General features: G+C 42.1%; 1 protein-coding gene across 1 annotated transcript in view; it reads left to right on the forward strand.

Moving 5' to 3' along the window:
* The window catches only part of dnajc1 (DnaJ (Hsp40) homolog, subfamily C, member 1), a 291,590-nt gene that overhangs the window by 34,933 nt on the left and 242,457 nt on the right, over positions 1-14,200 (forward strand). The gene's annotated exons all lie outside the window — the stretch shown is intronic.

The following is a 14,200-nucleotide window of genomic DNA, read 5'->3' on the forward strand; positions in this document are numbered from 1 at the left end:
AGGCTCCAACTCCAACAAGAAATAATCTAACCATTGTGCCTTAACGTTCAATGGCATTACCATCACTGAATCCCCCACTATCAACATCCTGGGGGTTACCATTGACCAGGAACTAAACTGGACTAGCCATATAAATACTGTAGCTACAAGAGCAGGTCAGATGCTAGGAATCCCTCCACGAGTAACTCACCTGCTCCCCAAAGCCTGTCCACCATCTACAAGGCACAAGTCAGGAGTGTGATGGAATACTCCTCACTTGCCTGGATGAGTGCAGCTCCAACAACACAAGAAACTTGACACCGCCCACGACAAATCAGCCCACTTGATTGGTACCCTATACACAAACATTAACTCCCTCCACCGACGCACAATAGCAGCAGTGTATATCATCTACAAGATGCACTGTAGGAATTGACCAAGGCTCCTTAGGCAGCACCTTCCAAACCCATGACCACTACTATCTAGAAGGACAAGGGCAGCAGATAGATGGGAACACCACCACCTGGAGGTTCCCCTCCAAGTCACTCACCATCCTGACTTAGAAATATATAGCTGTTCCTTCACTGTTGCTGGGTCAAAATCCTGGAATTTCCTTCCTAACAGCACTGTAGCTGTACCTACACCATATGGACTGCAGTGTTTCAAGAAGGCAGCTCACCACCACCTTCTCAAGGGCAACTAGGGATGGCCAATAAATGCTGGCCCAGCCAGTGAAGCCCACATCCCATGAATGAATAAAAAAAGGTAGAGGCCACAGACTAAGTACAAACAGTATTTACTGTTGAAGTAACCTTTGTGAGTTGCCACGCTGCACCCTGAAGATGGTGCATATGAAGGGAATTTGAGTCCAGTAGCAGATGTGCTAATCAAGCAAATTGTTCTGTGCTGGTTAGTGTTGACCTTCAGTATTGTTGTTGCTGTACCCATCCAGGTGAGAGGTGAATGTTCCATTACACTGTCTTGAAACTTGAGCAGGAGGGGTTTTGATGCACCAGGATGCATCAGCAAATGGACATGCTCAACTTTAGGACACGGGGAAGGAAGGCCATTGTAGCAGCTGAAGATGGTAGCCCTGGGCGAACTTCCACGATGAACTCCTGTTGTGATTGGCCTCCAACAACCACAACCATCTTTTATATTTGGCATGACTTCAGCCACTGACAGATTTTCATTTCTGGACCACCAAATTTTGCTGGGTATTCTTGATGCCGTAACTAGTTAAACGCTGCCTTGATGTTGAGATCAATTACACTTTTCTTGTTTGGCATTCAACTCTTGTGTCCATGTCTATTTGCCTCAGCTCTAAACCTCATTACAGCCCCTGTCCAAACATGGAGCAAAGAGCTGAACTCGAGGTGAGGTGCGAGTGACTGCCCTTGACATCAAGGCAGCATTTGACCCAGTGTGACATCAAGGAGCCATAGCAAAATTGAAGACAATGAGTCGGGGGCTTGGGGTAGCTCTTCACCAGTTGGAGTTATACCCAGCGCAAAGAAAGATGGTAGAGGGAGGCCAATCATCACAGACCCAGGATATCACTGCAGGAGCTCCTCAGGGTAGTGTCCTAGGCCCAACCATCTTCAGTTGCTTCATCAATGATCTTCTGTTCAGCATAAGGTCAGAAGTGGGGATGTTCGCTGATAATTGCATAGTGCTCGGAACCATTTGCAGCTCCTCATAATAAAGCAGTCCCTGTTGAATGCAGCGAGATATGGGCAACATTCAGGTTTGTGCTGATTTAAATGACAAGTATTATTCGCAGTGCACAAGTGCCAAGCAATGACCATCTCCAACAAGAGATAATCTAACTATCTCCTTGACGTTCAACATCACCGGCCCCTTTGGATTGAGGATGACAAGCTTTCATTCTGGTTCGGTGAGTTCTGAGTGACTTCTGAGATGGCTGATAAGCCTAACGTGATCTGCAGACTTTGCCACATGCAGGGTTCATGGTGCTTGAAGGGTTGGGTAAGTGGGTTGTTTGGAGGTTCGTGTGCTCCTTCTGAGCATCGACGTTGCCGCTGCGCAATTTCAGTGATGTGTCTCAATGGGTTATAGTACCTTCCTGGATGAGCTTTTTCCATTTTGGTCTGTCACAAGCCAGGGACTCCTATGAATCAGCCGGGAAATTTGACCTCTTCAAGGATGCATTAAAGACAACCATAAAGTGTTTCCGCTGCCCTCCTGGTGGGAGTCTCCTGCTGCAACCGAGTTCTGAGTAGAGCAGTTGCTGCAGGAGTCTGGTGTCAGGCATATGAACTACATGTTCCACCCAGCCAAGCTGGTTTTAAGTGATTAGTACCTCGATGTTGGGCAAGTTGGCTTGGAAGTGCATGCTGGACCATCTTTCTTGCCACCAGACTTGGAGGATCTTGCAAAGGACCAGCCATATAAATACTATGACAACAAGAGCAGGCCAGAGGGTGGAATTGTGTGATGAGTAGCTCACCGCCTGCGTCCTCAAAGTCTGTGGTGGAAGTAGACTGAGGTGGATCAGGTCCACACGGAAGGCAGGTTTTAGAAGGAGAGTATTTGTAGAGGGAAACTCAAACCAAACATCACATTAAGATCTGAGAGAATTGTTTGATCTATCAGGACCTGGATGATATCAGCCTTGAGTGTGGAAGGAGAAAGATTTCCACTGTCAGTGTGACTCTGCACCAAGGCGCAGACGCAAATGCAGGCACACACCTGAGTGAGTGTGTTCCTGTCCACTGACTGTGGGAAGAGCTTTAGTCAGTTCCACGGCCTGAAAAAACCATTGGACCATTCACAGTGGGAAGAAACTAACCTGTGGTGTGTCCTAAAAGCCACTCAGTTCAAGGGCATGGACCAGGGAGTATCCTCCATGGCAACACCTCTTCCAATCAGAGTCCACTTGCCAACCAATCAGCACTATCTTCTCATACAGTGCAAATTGTTGTTCCCTATATAATTTGGTATTCTTATGAATTCTGTCCTGATGAGTGCAAGGCGAAAAGCTTTGACAGCATTTCTCTTTTTCAGCAATACTCAAGTTCTGTGCTACCAAATGACTACATGACAACTTATTACTGCAACATTCAGAAATACATACTAAAAAATGACAAAAAGAAAAATCATAGATCTATAGCAAAATTTGTTCATGCAGTGCCTATTCATAATTCTCATGTATTTTTTAAAAATGCTTTGAAAAGTGAATAAAATTGCACTGCTTTGCATAAATGTAATGATAAATTGTTGACATTTCCTTGAATTTTTGTGCACATGAAGATGGGGGACATGTCCATCCTGAATATAAAAGGGATCTTTGCTCTGGGTGTCTGGTGCTGATATCAAGTCTTTGGTAAAATATGGCTAGTATGAAGAATTAATTGTTTGTTCCTATATCACTGATACGAAGGAAGTTGGTTAAAGGAATTAATGATCATTGACATTGTTATGATCCCAGCTGAGGTTAACCCTGGACAAACTTGATCCCAGCTTAGAACCCAGCTTGATAGATCCTAACTTTTGTTTTTGTTTAAATACGTGGAGAGTAGCTACTGAACAGAGTCACAGGAGTCAGCTGATGAACTTTTAACAAAAGAATAAAACACTTATTCAACAAGATAAGATGAACTTTATTACAATACTCCTTCACTTACAACTATACTTTTACAGATATATACAGATTTGTAAGGATAATACAAGTTATAAAAGCTATCTTATACTTTAATGTACACAGTCCATGTACCAATAGGCACCCTGTGGTCAGACACACCATACTCTGAAACCAAGTGACAGATGCCACCTCAACCAGATGCTATGGATCTCTCTTCAACTCCCCCCAGGCACTTGTGTCACCATGAGACAACCGGTCTTGCTGCACTCCGTCTTTCACACGTGGGTTTCCAATCTTCACTCTCCAAGAACTCACTTTTGGAATCGTCTCCCAACTTGGCGCTTTCTCTCAGATGCCTTCTGCAAGGGTTCACCTCCAGGGTTTTGAGCTTTCCTTCTGATGTTCCTATTCCTGGGTCACCATATGCATTCAAGTTGTCTTCCATTCTCACCGACTCAGCTGTCAACAGTACCACTGCTTCACATGCCCATAACAAAGAGTTACAGACCCTCAGTTGTCTCTTTGGCTCCTCTTGCAAGCTGTTCTCGCTGTAAATCTGCTTTCTGCAGCTTTTGTCTCTTTAAATCTGAAGCTTGGAGCCTTTCTCCCTGCACCTTGCTCTTAGCTTCACTTAACAGGACCTTTTCCAGGTTCCTGTCCTTACTTTGACTAGAAGGTCTGCTTGGGACTGGCTCTCTGTCCCTCTTGCCCCAGTCTCTCTGGCAGCTACTTTCAAACAACTTGGGCTTGGAGCTGGCTATCTGCCCCTTCTAGGCTGCTTCTCTGGCAGCTATCTACAAAACAGGCTGAATTCCAACAGCTTCCAAAATAAACTGCTGTTTCTAGCTTTTTTGTGTATGTCTGTGGGAGGGACCTGCCTCTCTGGACCCCTGTTGCTAGGCAAAAACCCAAATCTTCCACCCTTGTTTGATTACCTTGGCTGCAACAGTCATAAAAGCTGCATTAGAAATGCAAGCACCTTTTTTAAAGTGAAACTGAAACTCAAGTTGATCTTTCTTAACACGCGCGCACACAGAAATACAAATTAAACTTAAACCTTAAAGCTAAAGCTCATTCCTAACATTCTCAAATACAAATATAAGTTACATAAACTGTCTCTATTACCTAATAACCTGATGAGCACCACATCCTCTTCATCGCCTGTCCTCTTGTCTAGCTCAGTGGAGTTGTCCTCATTTGGTTTCACTTAGCTATCCATTCCTCGCTATCCATTCCTGGCCAGCCAATCTCCAGCAATGGCTTCACTTACTGTGACCTCTGAAGACCTGATACTAGATGCCACATGTATGCAGACATTGAGCCAGCTGTACATCTCCACCTCTATTGACACCTTCACTGCCTTTGCCTTGTCAGCCTGCTTGTCTGTCATCCAGTCCTTTATAAGGTGCAATTTCCTTTAGCTAATCATTGGGAAGACTGAAGCTGTTGTCTTGGTCCCCACCACAACAGCATTCTTGTTTTTTTGCAGGGCCATTTTTTAAACACCCCCTTCTTTAGCTTTGAAACATATAAGATTCTGAGGGAGCTTAGCAGGGTAGATGCCAAGAGGATGTTTCCCCTCATGGGGAAATGTAGAACTTGGGGGGACAGTTTAAAAATAAGGGATCTTCCATTTAAGATGGAGATGAGGCGGAATTTCTTCTCTCAAGGGTTGTTAATCTTTGGATTTCTCTTCCCCAGAGAAAAATGGAGGTTGGGTCATTGAATATATTCAATACTGAGTTAGACAGATTTTTGATCTATAAGGGAGTTAAGGATTATGGCGGGGAGCCGGCAGGAAAATGGAGTGACGGCCACAATCCAATCAGCCATGATTTTATTGAATGGCGGAGCAGGCTCGAGAGGCCTAATAGCCTACACCTGCTCCTATCTATGATCTTATAGCTGCTTCAAATGGAGCCAGACTATTCACAATCTTGGTGTCCTATTTGACTCTGAACTGAGCTTCTGACACTGCACGCCCTTGCATCACCAAGTTTGCCCACCTCCACCTCCAGCCTCGCATGTCTCCTATCATGCCATAGCCCATTTTCTAATAAAATTCTAGTCCATGCTTTGTTTCCTCCAGACTCAGTTATTGCAATGCTTGCAAGCCTGGCTGCCCAAGTCCCACTTGTCATATACTTGAGCTTATTCAAAACTCTGCCTTTATCCTAACCCGCAGGAAACCCTACTCATGCTACACTACACTTGATGGCTCGCACTGGCTCCCAGCTGATCAACACCTCCATTTTATGATTCCGATTTTTCAAATTCTTTCTCAGCCCCTATTTCTGAAACTTCCTTGGACCACTGTTCCCTCTAAGCTGTCTAGCAACCTGAACGTTCCTGCTCAGGCTGTGAAGCAACTTTGGGCTACTGTAAAATAGCAGCCACGTAAAGAAATTTAAAGGGGCTCCAGACGTGAACAAATCACCACGCACTCCAAAAAAAATTTGGAGGAAACATTGCCTGCAGCCCTACAACCCTCCAGAAACTATGTCCCTCCAACTTCATATGCACTCCCATTCCTTTTACACCACAGTTGACATCATTACCTTCAATGGCCTTTGCCTCCATAAACAGCTTCTTGTCTCATCCTTAAGACTCTCCTTTAAACTTACTGCTGATCAAGCTTTTCTGTACCCCTCCTATTGCTTCTTTGGCTTGGTGTCAGTTTGTTGGCCGGTTACTCTTCTGTGAAATGCCTTGAGATATTTTCCTATGGTAAGCTATGTAATTGCAAGTTTTTGTATTTTATAAAAAAAAGTCATTGTATTTTCTATAACATTTGCTTGGTGATTCTGAGCTTGGTGACAAAACTTGAATTTACTGACTGCCCTTAAACTTATTGGTTGTGTCACGGATACTATAAAGGGTGTTTCCCCAAAGTTGCCTGTGAACAATGTATTTGTATGTGTGTGTGTTTTCTTACCCATAGAGTGAGAAATTCAATTTAAAATAACCCAGCAGCAAAGCCTTTTTACTTAAAGAAGGGGTTAGTTTATTTCATTCCATTTGTTCTTACTAGATAAAAGTTTTTTTTTTATTCATTCATGGGATGTGGGCTTCGCTGGCTGGGCCAACTTTTATTGCCCATCCCTAATTGTCCTTGAGAAGGTGGTGGTGAGCTGCCGCCTTGAACCGCTGCGGTTCATGTGTTGCAGGTACACCCACAGTGTTATTAGGAAGGGAGTTCCAGGATGTTGACCAGGTGACAGTGAAGGAATGGCGATATTTTTCCAAGTCAGGATGGTGGGTGGCTTGGAGAGGAACTTCCAAGTGGTGGTGTTCCCATCTAGGCTGGTGCATGACTTGAAGGTTTTATGATCGTTCAGATGTAATGTGGAAAGTTCGATGGCTCCTGCTTGACATTCAGTAATTGTAAATTTACTTTGACGTTGCGCTCGTCTCCATTCCCCGTTTCCTTTTCTGAGCATTTTGATTCACAATTTTTGTGGTGTGGTTTCACTTGTGATTGCCTCAAGGTTCCTCTTACCCTCTTGGTACTTTGTGCAAGTAATAATTGCTGTTTGAGCCTTGAGGTGAGTACTGGCAGGCTATCTCACTGTGGAAGACTTCACAGGTGAACCTAAACCTGTCCTCACCTAGCACCTGCCTACATGTACGTTCAGGAGAGGTTGCTGTATAATCGGGAGCTTTTTTTTCCCGTCTTCCCTACCTCCAGGTGCACTGCCTTATTTTAGATCAGTTAACTTGACACTGACCAATTCTTGGACCTGGCTGGTTTCTGTGGTTCAGAGGTGGAGATTTTACTTCTGAGTTATTGGGATTCTTACTGTTTTCTACGATCCAGCTAACATAAGCTTTCAAGATTAATTATATTTGCTCTATTTTTATTCTTTTTCTTTACTTCTCCTTTGCTCTGCTAAACAGTTTGACTATCTGTTGGGCTATAGTTTTATTCGACAGTTACTCGTTTACACCTTGTTTCAGTTGCTATTATTCACGCTTGTGCCTTGGCAGTTAGTGTTGGCAGTCAATTTGACTCTGGTATCATCACAGCTGAGGCTAATCCTGTTCTTGCCCAATGCATACAAATAAGCATTTCCAATAGGGTAAATGAACACCAAGGAGCACTAGCCCTAATCCAGAAGTGTGTTTTTTTAAATTAGTGTGCAAACATCCTCTTTTAAATCACCTCCCAGTATTCTGTATTGAAGTCACCGACTCAGCATGGAGTGTTCTATGGGTGCTAACTGTTCTCCAGTACAATTTCCATGCATCCTTTATTTGTGTTTGAAGCTAGATGGTGAACGCTGGAAGGCTATAATTGACAATCCTAAATGGTATTACAGTTGACCTTGGACTGTCCTTTCCAGTTATTAATGCACACTGACTATACAGCAGGAGCAACTGAATAATGTTAGGAAAGATTTTGCCAATTGTTGTGTCTTACTGCTATCCCAGCTTAGTTTCAGTTCATTTGGCGTGGCCCAAAGATTAGATTTGGCCTGTACCTAGCTTGTGTACTTCACCGCTGCACTAGATGGTGCACTGAATCAGTGAGAGAAGTTGAAGTATCAAACTTGAAGTCTCATTGTTTAAACTAGATCCGAAGGTCTACCTCGCCATCACATGGTGTGATGCAGAGACATCCAGATCTGGAAACCTTCAGTTTCCATTTCAACTAAGTTGCCTTTAGGGCACCATAACTTTTATTTCATCAATCCAACTAGGTTTCCTGTTGGAAAGTATGTTAGTGTACACATTGATAACAGCAAGAATAGGTAAGGCTGTGATGATCTCATGATGGAATTGCTTGCTGACACAACATCTGGATTTTCACAAGAGGAATACCCATTTGTCAGTGGCACTTAATGGTTGCTGCAATCTATTAACAACATGAGTGACTGTATTCCGGGCAGGAGGATAGAAATAGGCAAAAAAAAAATTCTCTAAGTGACCTAGGTAGGGAAGTCTTGCTGGAACTGTACTGGGCATTGGTGAGGCCACACCTAGAGTACTGTGCACTGTTTTGATCTTCTGATTTAAGGAGGAACATACCTGGATTGGAAGCAGTTCAGAGAAGATCCAGTAAGTTGAGTCCTGGAATTAAGGTGCTGTCTTAGAACCATGGAAAAGTTACAGTGCAGAAAGAGACCATTTAGCTCACTGTCTGCGCCAGCCAAAAAAAGAAAATAGCTGCTCATTTTATTCCCATTTTCCAGCACCTGGTCCGTAGCCTTGCGGGTTACAGCACTTCAGGTGCAGATCCAGGTCTTCTGAGGAAAGGTTGAGAAAGTGGGGCTTATACATTGGAGTTTAGAAGAATGAAAGATGATCTTACTGAAACATAAGATTCTGAGGGAGTTTGACAGGGTGGATGCTGAGAGAATGTTTCCTTTGTAGGGGAATCTATTATTAGGGAGCATAGTTTCAGAATAAGGGGTCTCATTTAAGATGTAGATGAGGAGGAATTTCTTCTTTCAGATGGTCATTAGTCTTTGGAATTCTCTATGCCAGAGAGCAGTGGAGACTGGATCATTGAATATATTCAAGGTTGTGTTGTTAGACGTTTTTGATTGACAAGGGAGTCTAGGGTTATGGGGGACAGGCAGGAAAGTGGAGTTGAGACCTTTAGCAAATCAGTCATGTTTTTGAATGGTGGAGCAGACTCGAGGGACTGAATGGCCTACTCCTCTTATTTCTTATGTTCTTACGCAGCCTTTGGTGAGCCTTCCTCTTTTTAGTTTAGTTGTCACACATAAGGATTCTAGAATAATTTCATTGTTTCAGCCATCCTTTGGAATTCCTGGTAGATACAGCTTTTAAAGACTTTGTGATGCTTTAGTTCTACACAAGTGTGTTTGTATTGTGCCTTTTAACATAGAAAAATATCCCAAGGAATTTGAAAGAGGCCTAAAAAATAACTGATGTTGGGCCAAAGAAGGGAAAATTAGCTTGGTCAGTGTGTTTCTAGGAAGCTGTTAACAGTTGGGGGGGGAAACAGGTTTGAAGTAGGATTCCAGAGCATCAGGGCATAAGTGGCTGAGGTCCATGCCCTTGCCATGTTAATGTAGATACTGCAGTTTGCAAACTTTCCCCTCGCCCTAGTCTTTCTCTCTTTGGTCCAACATCTGTTTTTACTTAGTCCCTTTGAAGTGCCTTGAGATATTTTTCTACATTAAAGCTACTACATTCATGCAAGATTTTGTTGCAATTCTAGAATTCTTCACTTCAGCATCATTGTTCTTTAGATCTTGTATTAAGTAGGCTGTGAGTGGTTGACAAGAATGTTGGCTTTACTCAGGATATCTGGATGAAGGAATTAGCAGCCAGCTATATGAATTGTTGTGGGGGCAGGGGAGGGGTTGCTGACTCTCTGGGATGTGGTGGGGGTCGGTGGCTTATTCTCTATTACAAAATAGCAGTTACCAAATTAATCTTGTATCTTGGCGATTAAGATGATCAAATCGCTCTGTAGGTGTATTCGATTCCTACTTCTATTTGCATGCCTACATAAAATACTTTAACTGTTGCATAATAGATTGTGAATCATCTCTCCAGCACTTGGGTCATCCTCTCTTTCTGAAATAATCTCGGGATTCACAACCTACAAGCTGTTCATGGAAAAGCAAACTGCATAATAAGTATATGCCATTTGCTTAACCTGATTTGACTTTGAGTGGTATGGGCCCTGTTTATGCCCTAACATTTTTTTGAGGAATCTGATTTACCTAGAGAATGTAGATGTCTGTTCTATAGTTGCGAAATTTTCTGCCTGGATTCAGGAAAACTCTGAAGAAGGCATTTCAAATATTTATTTAATTGCAGACTTGGTCATGTTTGACATCTAGAAAGCATTTCTGCAACCAGAAGTAGTTCAACAGTTCTACGTGGTCAAGGATGGGCTATATGTTACCTAGGTCATTTAGTCCTTCATTTAAGTGTCCTCATGCCCTCTTTGAAACAATCTGGTGTCTTGGAGAATGTTATTTAAAAGTGAGGTAAGTCAAATGAGTTAATTGCATTTTATTCACCTCACCTATGACCCCAAGGTGACTTGCATTTCGAAAGATTTTAATCTCAAACTAGCCAAAGGAAAAGATCATAGTCAATGCTCGTATTCACCCTAATGTAGAAAGATTCTCCGCTAGGTACACTATATGGTCCAGTTATATATGCTGGTGCCATCTAATCATTGCCCATACAATTAATTTTTTGCACTAGATAAGAACAAGTCACAACTCTCATGCCATGGACACTGTGCTGGAGAGGCCCCCCAAAACACTGACTTCAAGAGCTGCCGTTTCTGACATTGGTAGTAATTGGCAGCCCATGCTGTCCCTGTTCTACTGGCCTCCATCTTACTCAGGCTTTCAAGCTTTTGTATGTGGCCATGCCAGCTTCTTGGCTTCACTGCCTCAACCTGACCTTTCAGCAACAGCTTGCAGCAGTTTTCACAAAGAGCATGTTTACTCGTCTAATCCAAAAATTTAGTAAAATCCCCAGATCTCAGCACTGTCATGTGAGATCACACGGGAGGTATGATTTTATCGTGAAATTGCCTCTGTCGCAATGAACTTACAAGAGTTGTTATGTCTACGTTTTAGTGACCAAACATATGAAATTAAAGAGATAGGAGAAGGCTCAAAAAATCAGTTTTAGGATGTCGGCATCATTGGCAAGGCAACATTTATTGCCACTCCCTTGTTGCCTTGGTGGTGGTCCTTATTCTTCCATTGCAGAAAATGGCTTTCAGGTTCTCAAGTAACACGCCATTAAAAATTAAGAAAAATCTGTAAATAAAGGAATATTTTGAAACTAATTGCATTGAATATACAGCACACAAGCAGGGCATTAGGCTGAAATAATCTGTGCTGGTGTTTTATACTCCACATGTCACCATTTTACCTCATCTCAGATCTTTTTAATCCCTTTTCTCACGTGCGTTCCTCTGGCTTTTATTTTGAAAGCATCTAAATTATTTGCCTCAACCACTTCCTGTGGTAGCAAGTTCCACATTTGAACCACTCTAAGTACTAATAATTCTAATAGAAAAATATCTTGTTTTCAATTATCCCACAAGTGAAACTTTCCCTTCACATATACCCTGCCCAACCCATTCATAATTTGAAAGACCACTATCAGGTCACCTCTAAGTCCTCGCTTTTCTAAACAAAAAGTCCCAACCTGTTCAGTCTTTCCCAAGAGCTGTAATCTCTCTGTCCTGGTACCATGCTTATAAGTTATTATTCCACTTCCTCCAGTGCTTCTGTGTCCTTTTTAATAAATTATCAAAACCAGAACTGTGTATAAGTGTGGCCTGACTCGGTTTGTTTTTCTCTTAGGGTGTAGGTGATGTTTCTGTTTTTCCTACCAATGTACATCACCTCACATTTATCTGTTAAAATTCATTTGCTTAACTGCTCAGTCTCCCCAAGTTTTCTAATGTCTTGTATTATGCTGCAATCTTGATGTTATCTATACCACCCCTCCAAAAAAAATCGATATCATCTGCAAAATTTTGATAGTGAGTTACTTGTTCCTAAAGCCAAATCATTAATTAATGTAAGTTATGAATACTGTGCAGTTATCTGTTTGTTCTCTGTCTCCACATGCCCTAAATTTGCCATGAGTCTACCATGTAGTACCATGAAGAAGTAATGGTGTCTTGCAAGAAACATACTGCAATAATTGTGGGTGTCTTTTTAATCTTCTGTAGATTGGTCAAACCAAATCGGCAAAGGTAGCCTGGAGGATGAATTGATAGAGTGTATATGGGGCAGTTTCTTGGAACAATACATTCTGGAGCCTACTGGGAACCATGCTATTTTGTACCTAGCAGTGAGACAGGATTAATTAGTAATCTCATAGTAAAGGATCCTCTAGGTAAGCGTGATCATAACATGATAGGATTTCACATTCAGTTTGAGAGTGAGAAGTGTGGGTCCATAACTGGTGTCTTAAGGCTGAATTAGATTGACAAGCGAGTCAAAAGGTATAGGGTTTGGAATAAAAGTGTAGTTGAGGCTGCAATCAGATCAGCCAATATCTTTTGAATGGCGGAGCAGGCTTGAGGGACTGAATGGTCTACTCCTGCTCCTAATTTGTTTGTTAACCTTAAATAAAGGCAGTTATAAAGGTATGAAGGCAGAGTTGGCTAAAGTCGAATGGGTAATAGGTTAAAAGGTAAGACTGTAGAGAAGCAGTGACAAACATTTACAGCGATAGTTCCTAACTCCCGCACTGGAACGCATCTTTGTTGAAAAACTGTACTGGATGGATGCACCATCTGTAGCTAACTAAGGAAGCTATGGGTGATATCAAATTGAAGGAAAATGCTGTGAAGATTAGTGGTAGGCCAGAAGATTGGGAAAGTTTTAGAAATCAGCAAAGGATGACAAAAAAGGGAGAAATCTGAGTATGAGAGTTAACTAATAAGAAATATAAAACCACAGTAAAAGCTCCTGCAAATATATAAAAAGGATAAGAGTAGCTAAAGTGAACATTGGTCCCTTGGAGGGTGAAACAGGGAAATTAATAATGAGAAATGAGGAAATGGCAGAGGCTTTGAAAGAGTATTTTGTATCTGTCTCCTCAGTAAAAGACATAAAAAGCATCCCAAGAATAGTAGAAAATCAAGAGGCAGAAGGGACAGAGGAACTTAAAACAACCACTACCACTAGAGAAGAAGCAATGGGAATACTAATGGGACTTGGCTGACAAGTTCCCTGGACCTGAGGTTGTGCGTCCTCAGGTCTTAAAAGTGGCTGCAGAGATAGTGGATGTATTGATTGTAATCTTCCAAAATTCCCTATATTCTGGAAAGGACGCAGCGGATTGGAAAACTGCAAATGTAGCACCGCTATTCAAGAAAGAAGGGAGAAAAACCAGGAAATTATAGGCTAGTTAACTTAACACCTGGCATTGGGAAAATTCTAGAACCTATTCTTAAAAAGGTAGTAGCGGGACATTTAGAAAATCATAATACAATCAGGCAGAGTGAACATGGTTTTGTGAAAGGGAAATTGTGTTTTACAAATTTACTAGAGTTCTTTGAGGATGTAACAAGCATGGTGACTAAAGGGTAACCAGTAGATATAGTGTATTTGGTTTGGTAAAAGGCATTTGATAAGGTACCACATAAAAGGTTATTACACAAGATAAGAGCTTATGGTGTTTGGGGTGATATATTAGCATAGAAAGAGGACTGGCTGGCCTACAAGAAGCAGAGAGTCAGATAAATGGGCCATTTTCAGTATGGCAAACTGTAATTGATGGTATGCCACAGGGATCAGTGCTGGGGCCTCAACTATTTACAATCTATGTTAATGACTTGGTTGAAGGGACTGACTAGAGTGTAGCCAGATTTGCTGACGATACAAAGATAGGTAGGAAAAGCCAAGTTGTGAGGAGGATACAAAGAGTCTGCGAAGGGATATAGATAGGTTAAGTGAGTGGATAAAAATTTGCAGATGGAGTATAATGTGGGAAAATGTGAGGTTGTCCACCTTGGCAGGAAGAATAGAAAAACAGAATATTATTTAAATAGAGACTGCAGAATGCTAGAGTACAGAGGGACTTGGGTGCCCTTGTACATGATTCACAAAAAAAGCAGCATGCAGGTGCAGCAAGTAATTGGAAGGCAAA

This window comes from Cetorhinus maximus, chromosome 3 (genome assembly GCF_964194155.1).
Source record: "Cetorhinus maximus chromosome 3, sCetMax3.hap1.1, whole genome shotgun sequence".
Classification (NCBI taxonomy): domain Eukaryota; kingdom Metazoa; phylum Chordata; class Chondrichthyes; order Lamniformes; family Cetorhinidae; genus Cetorhinus; species Cetorhinus maximus.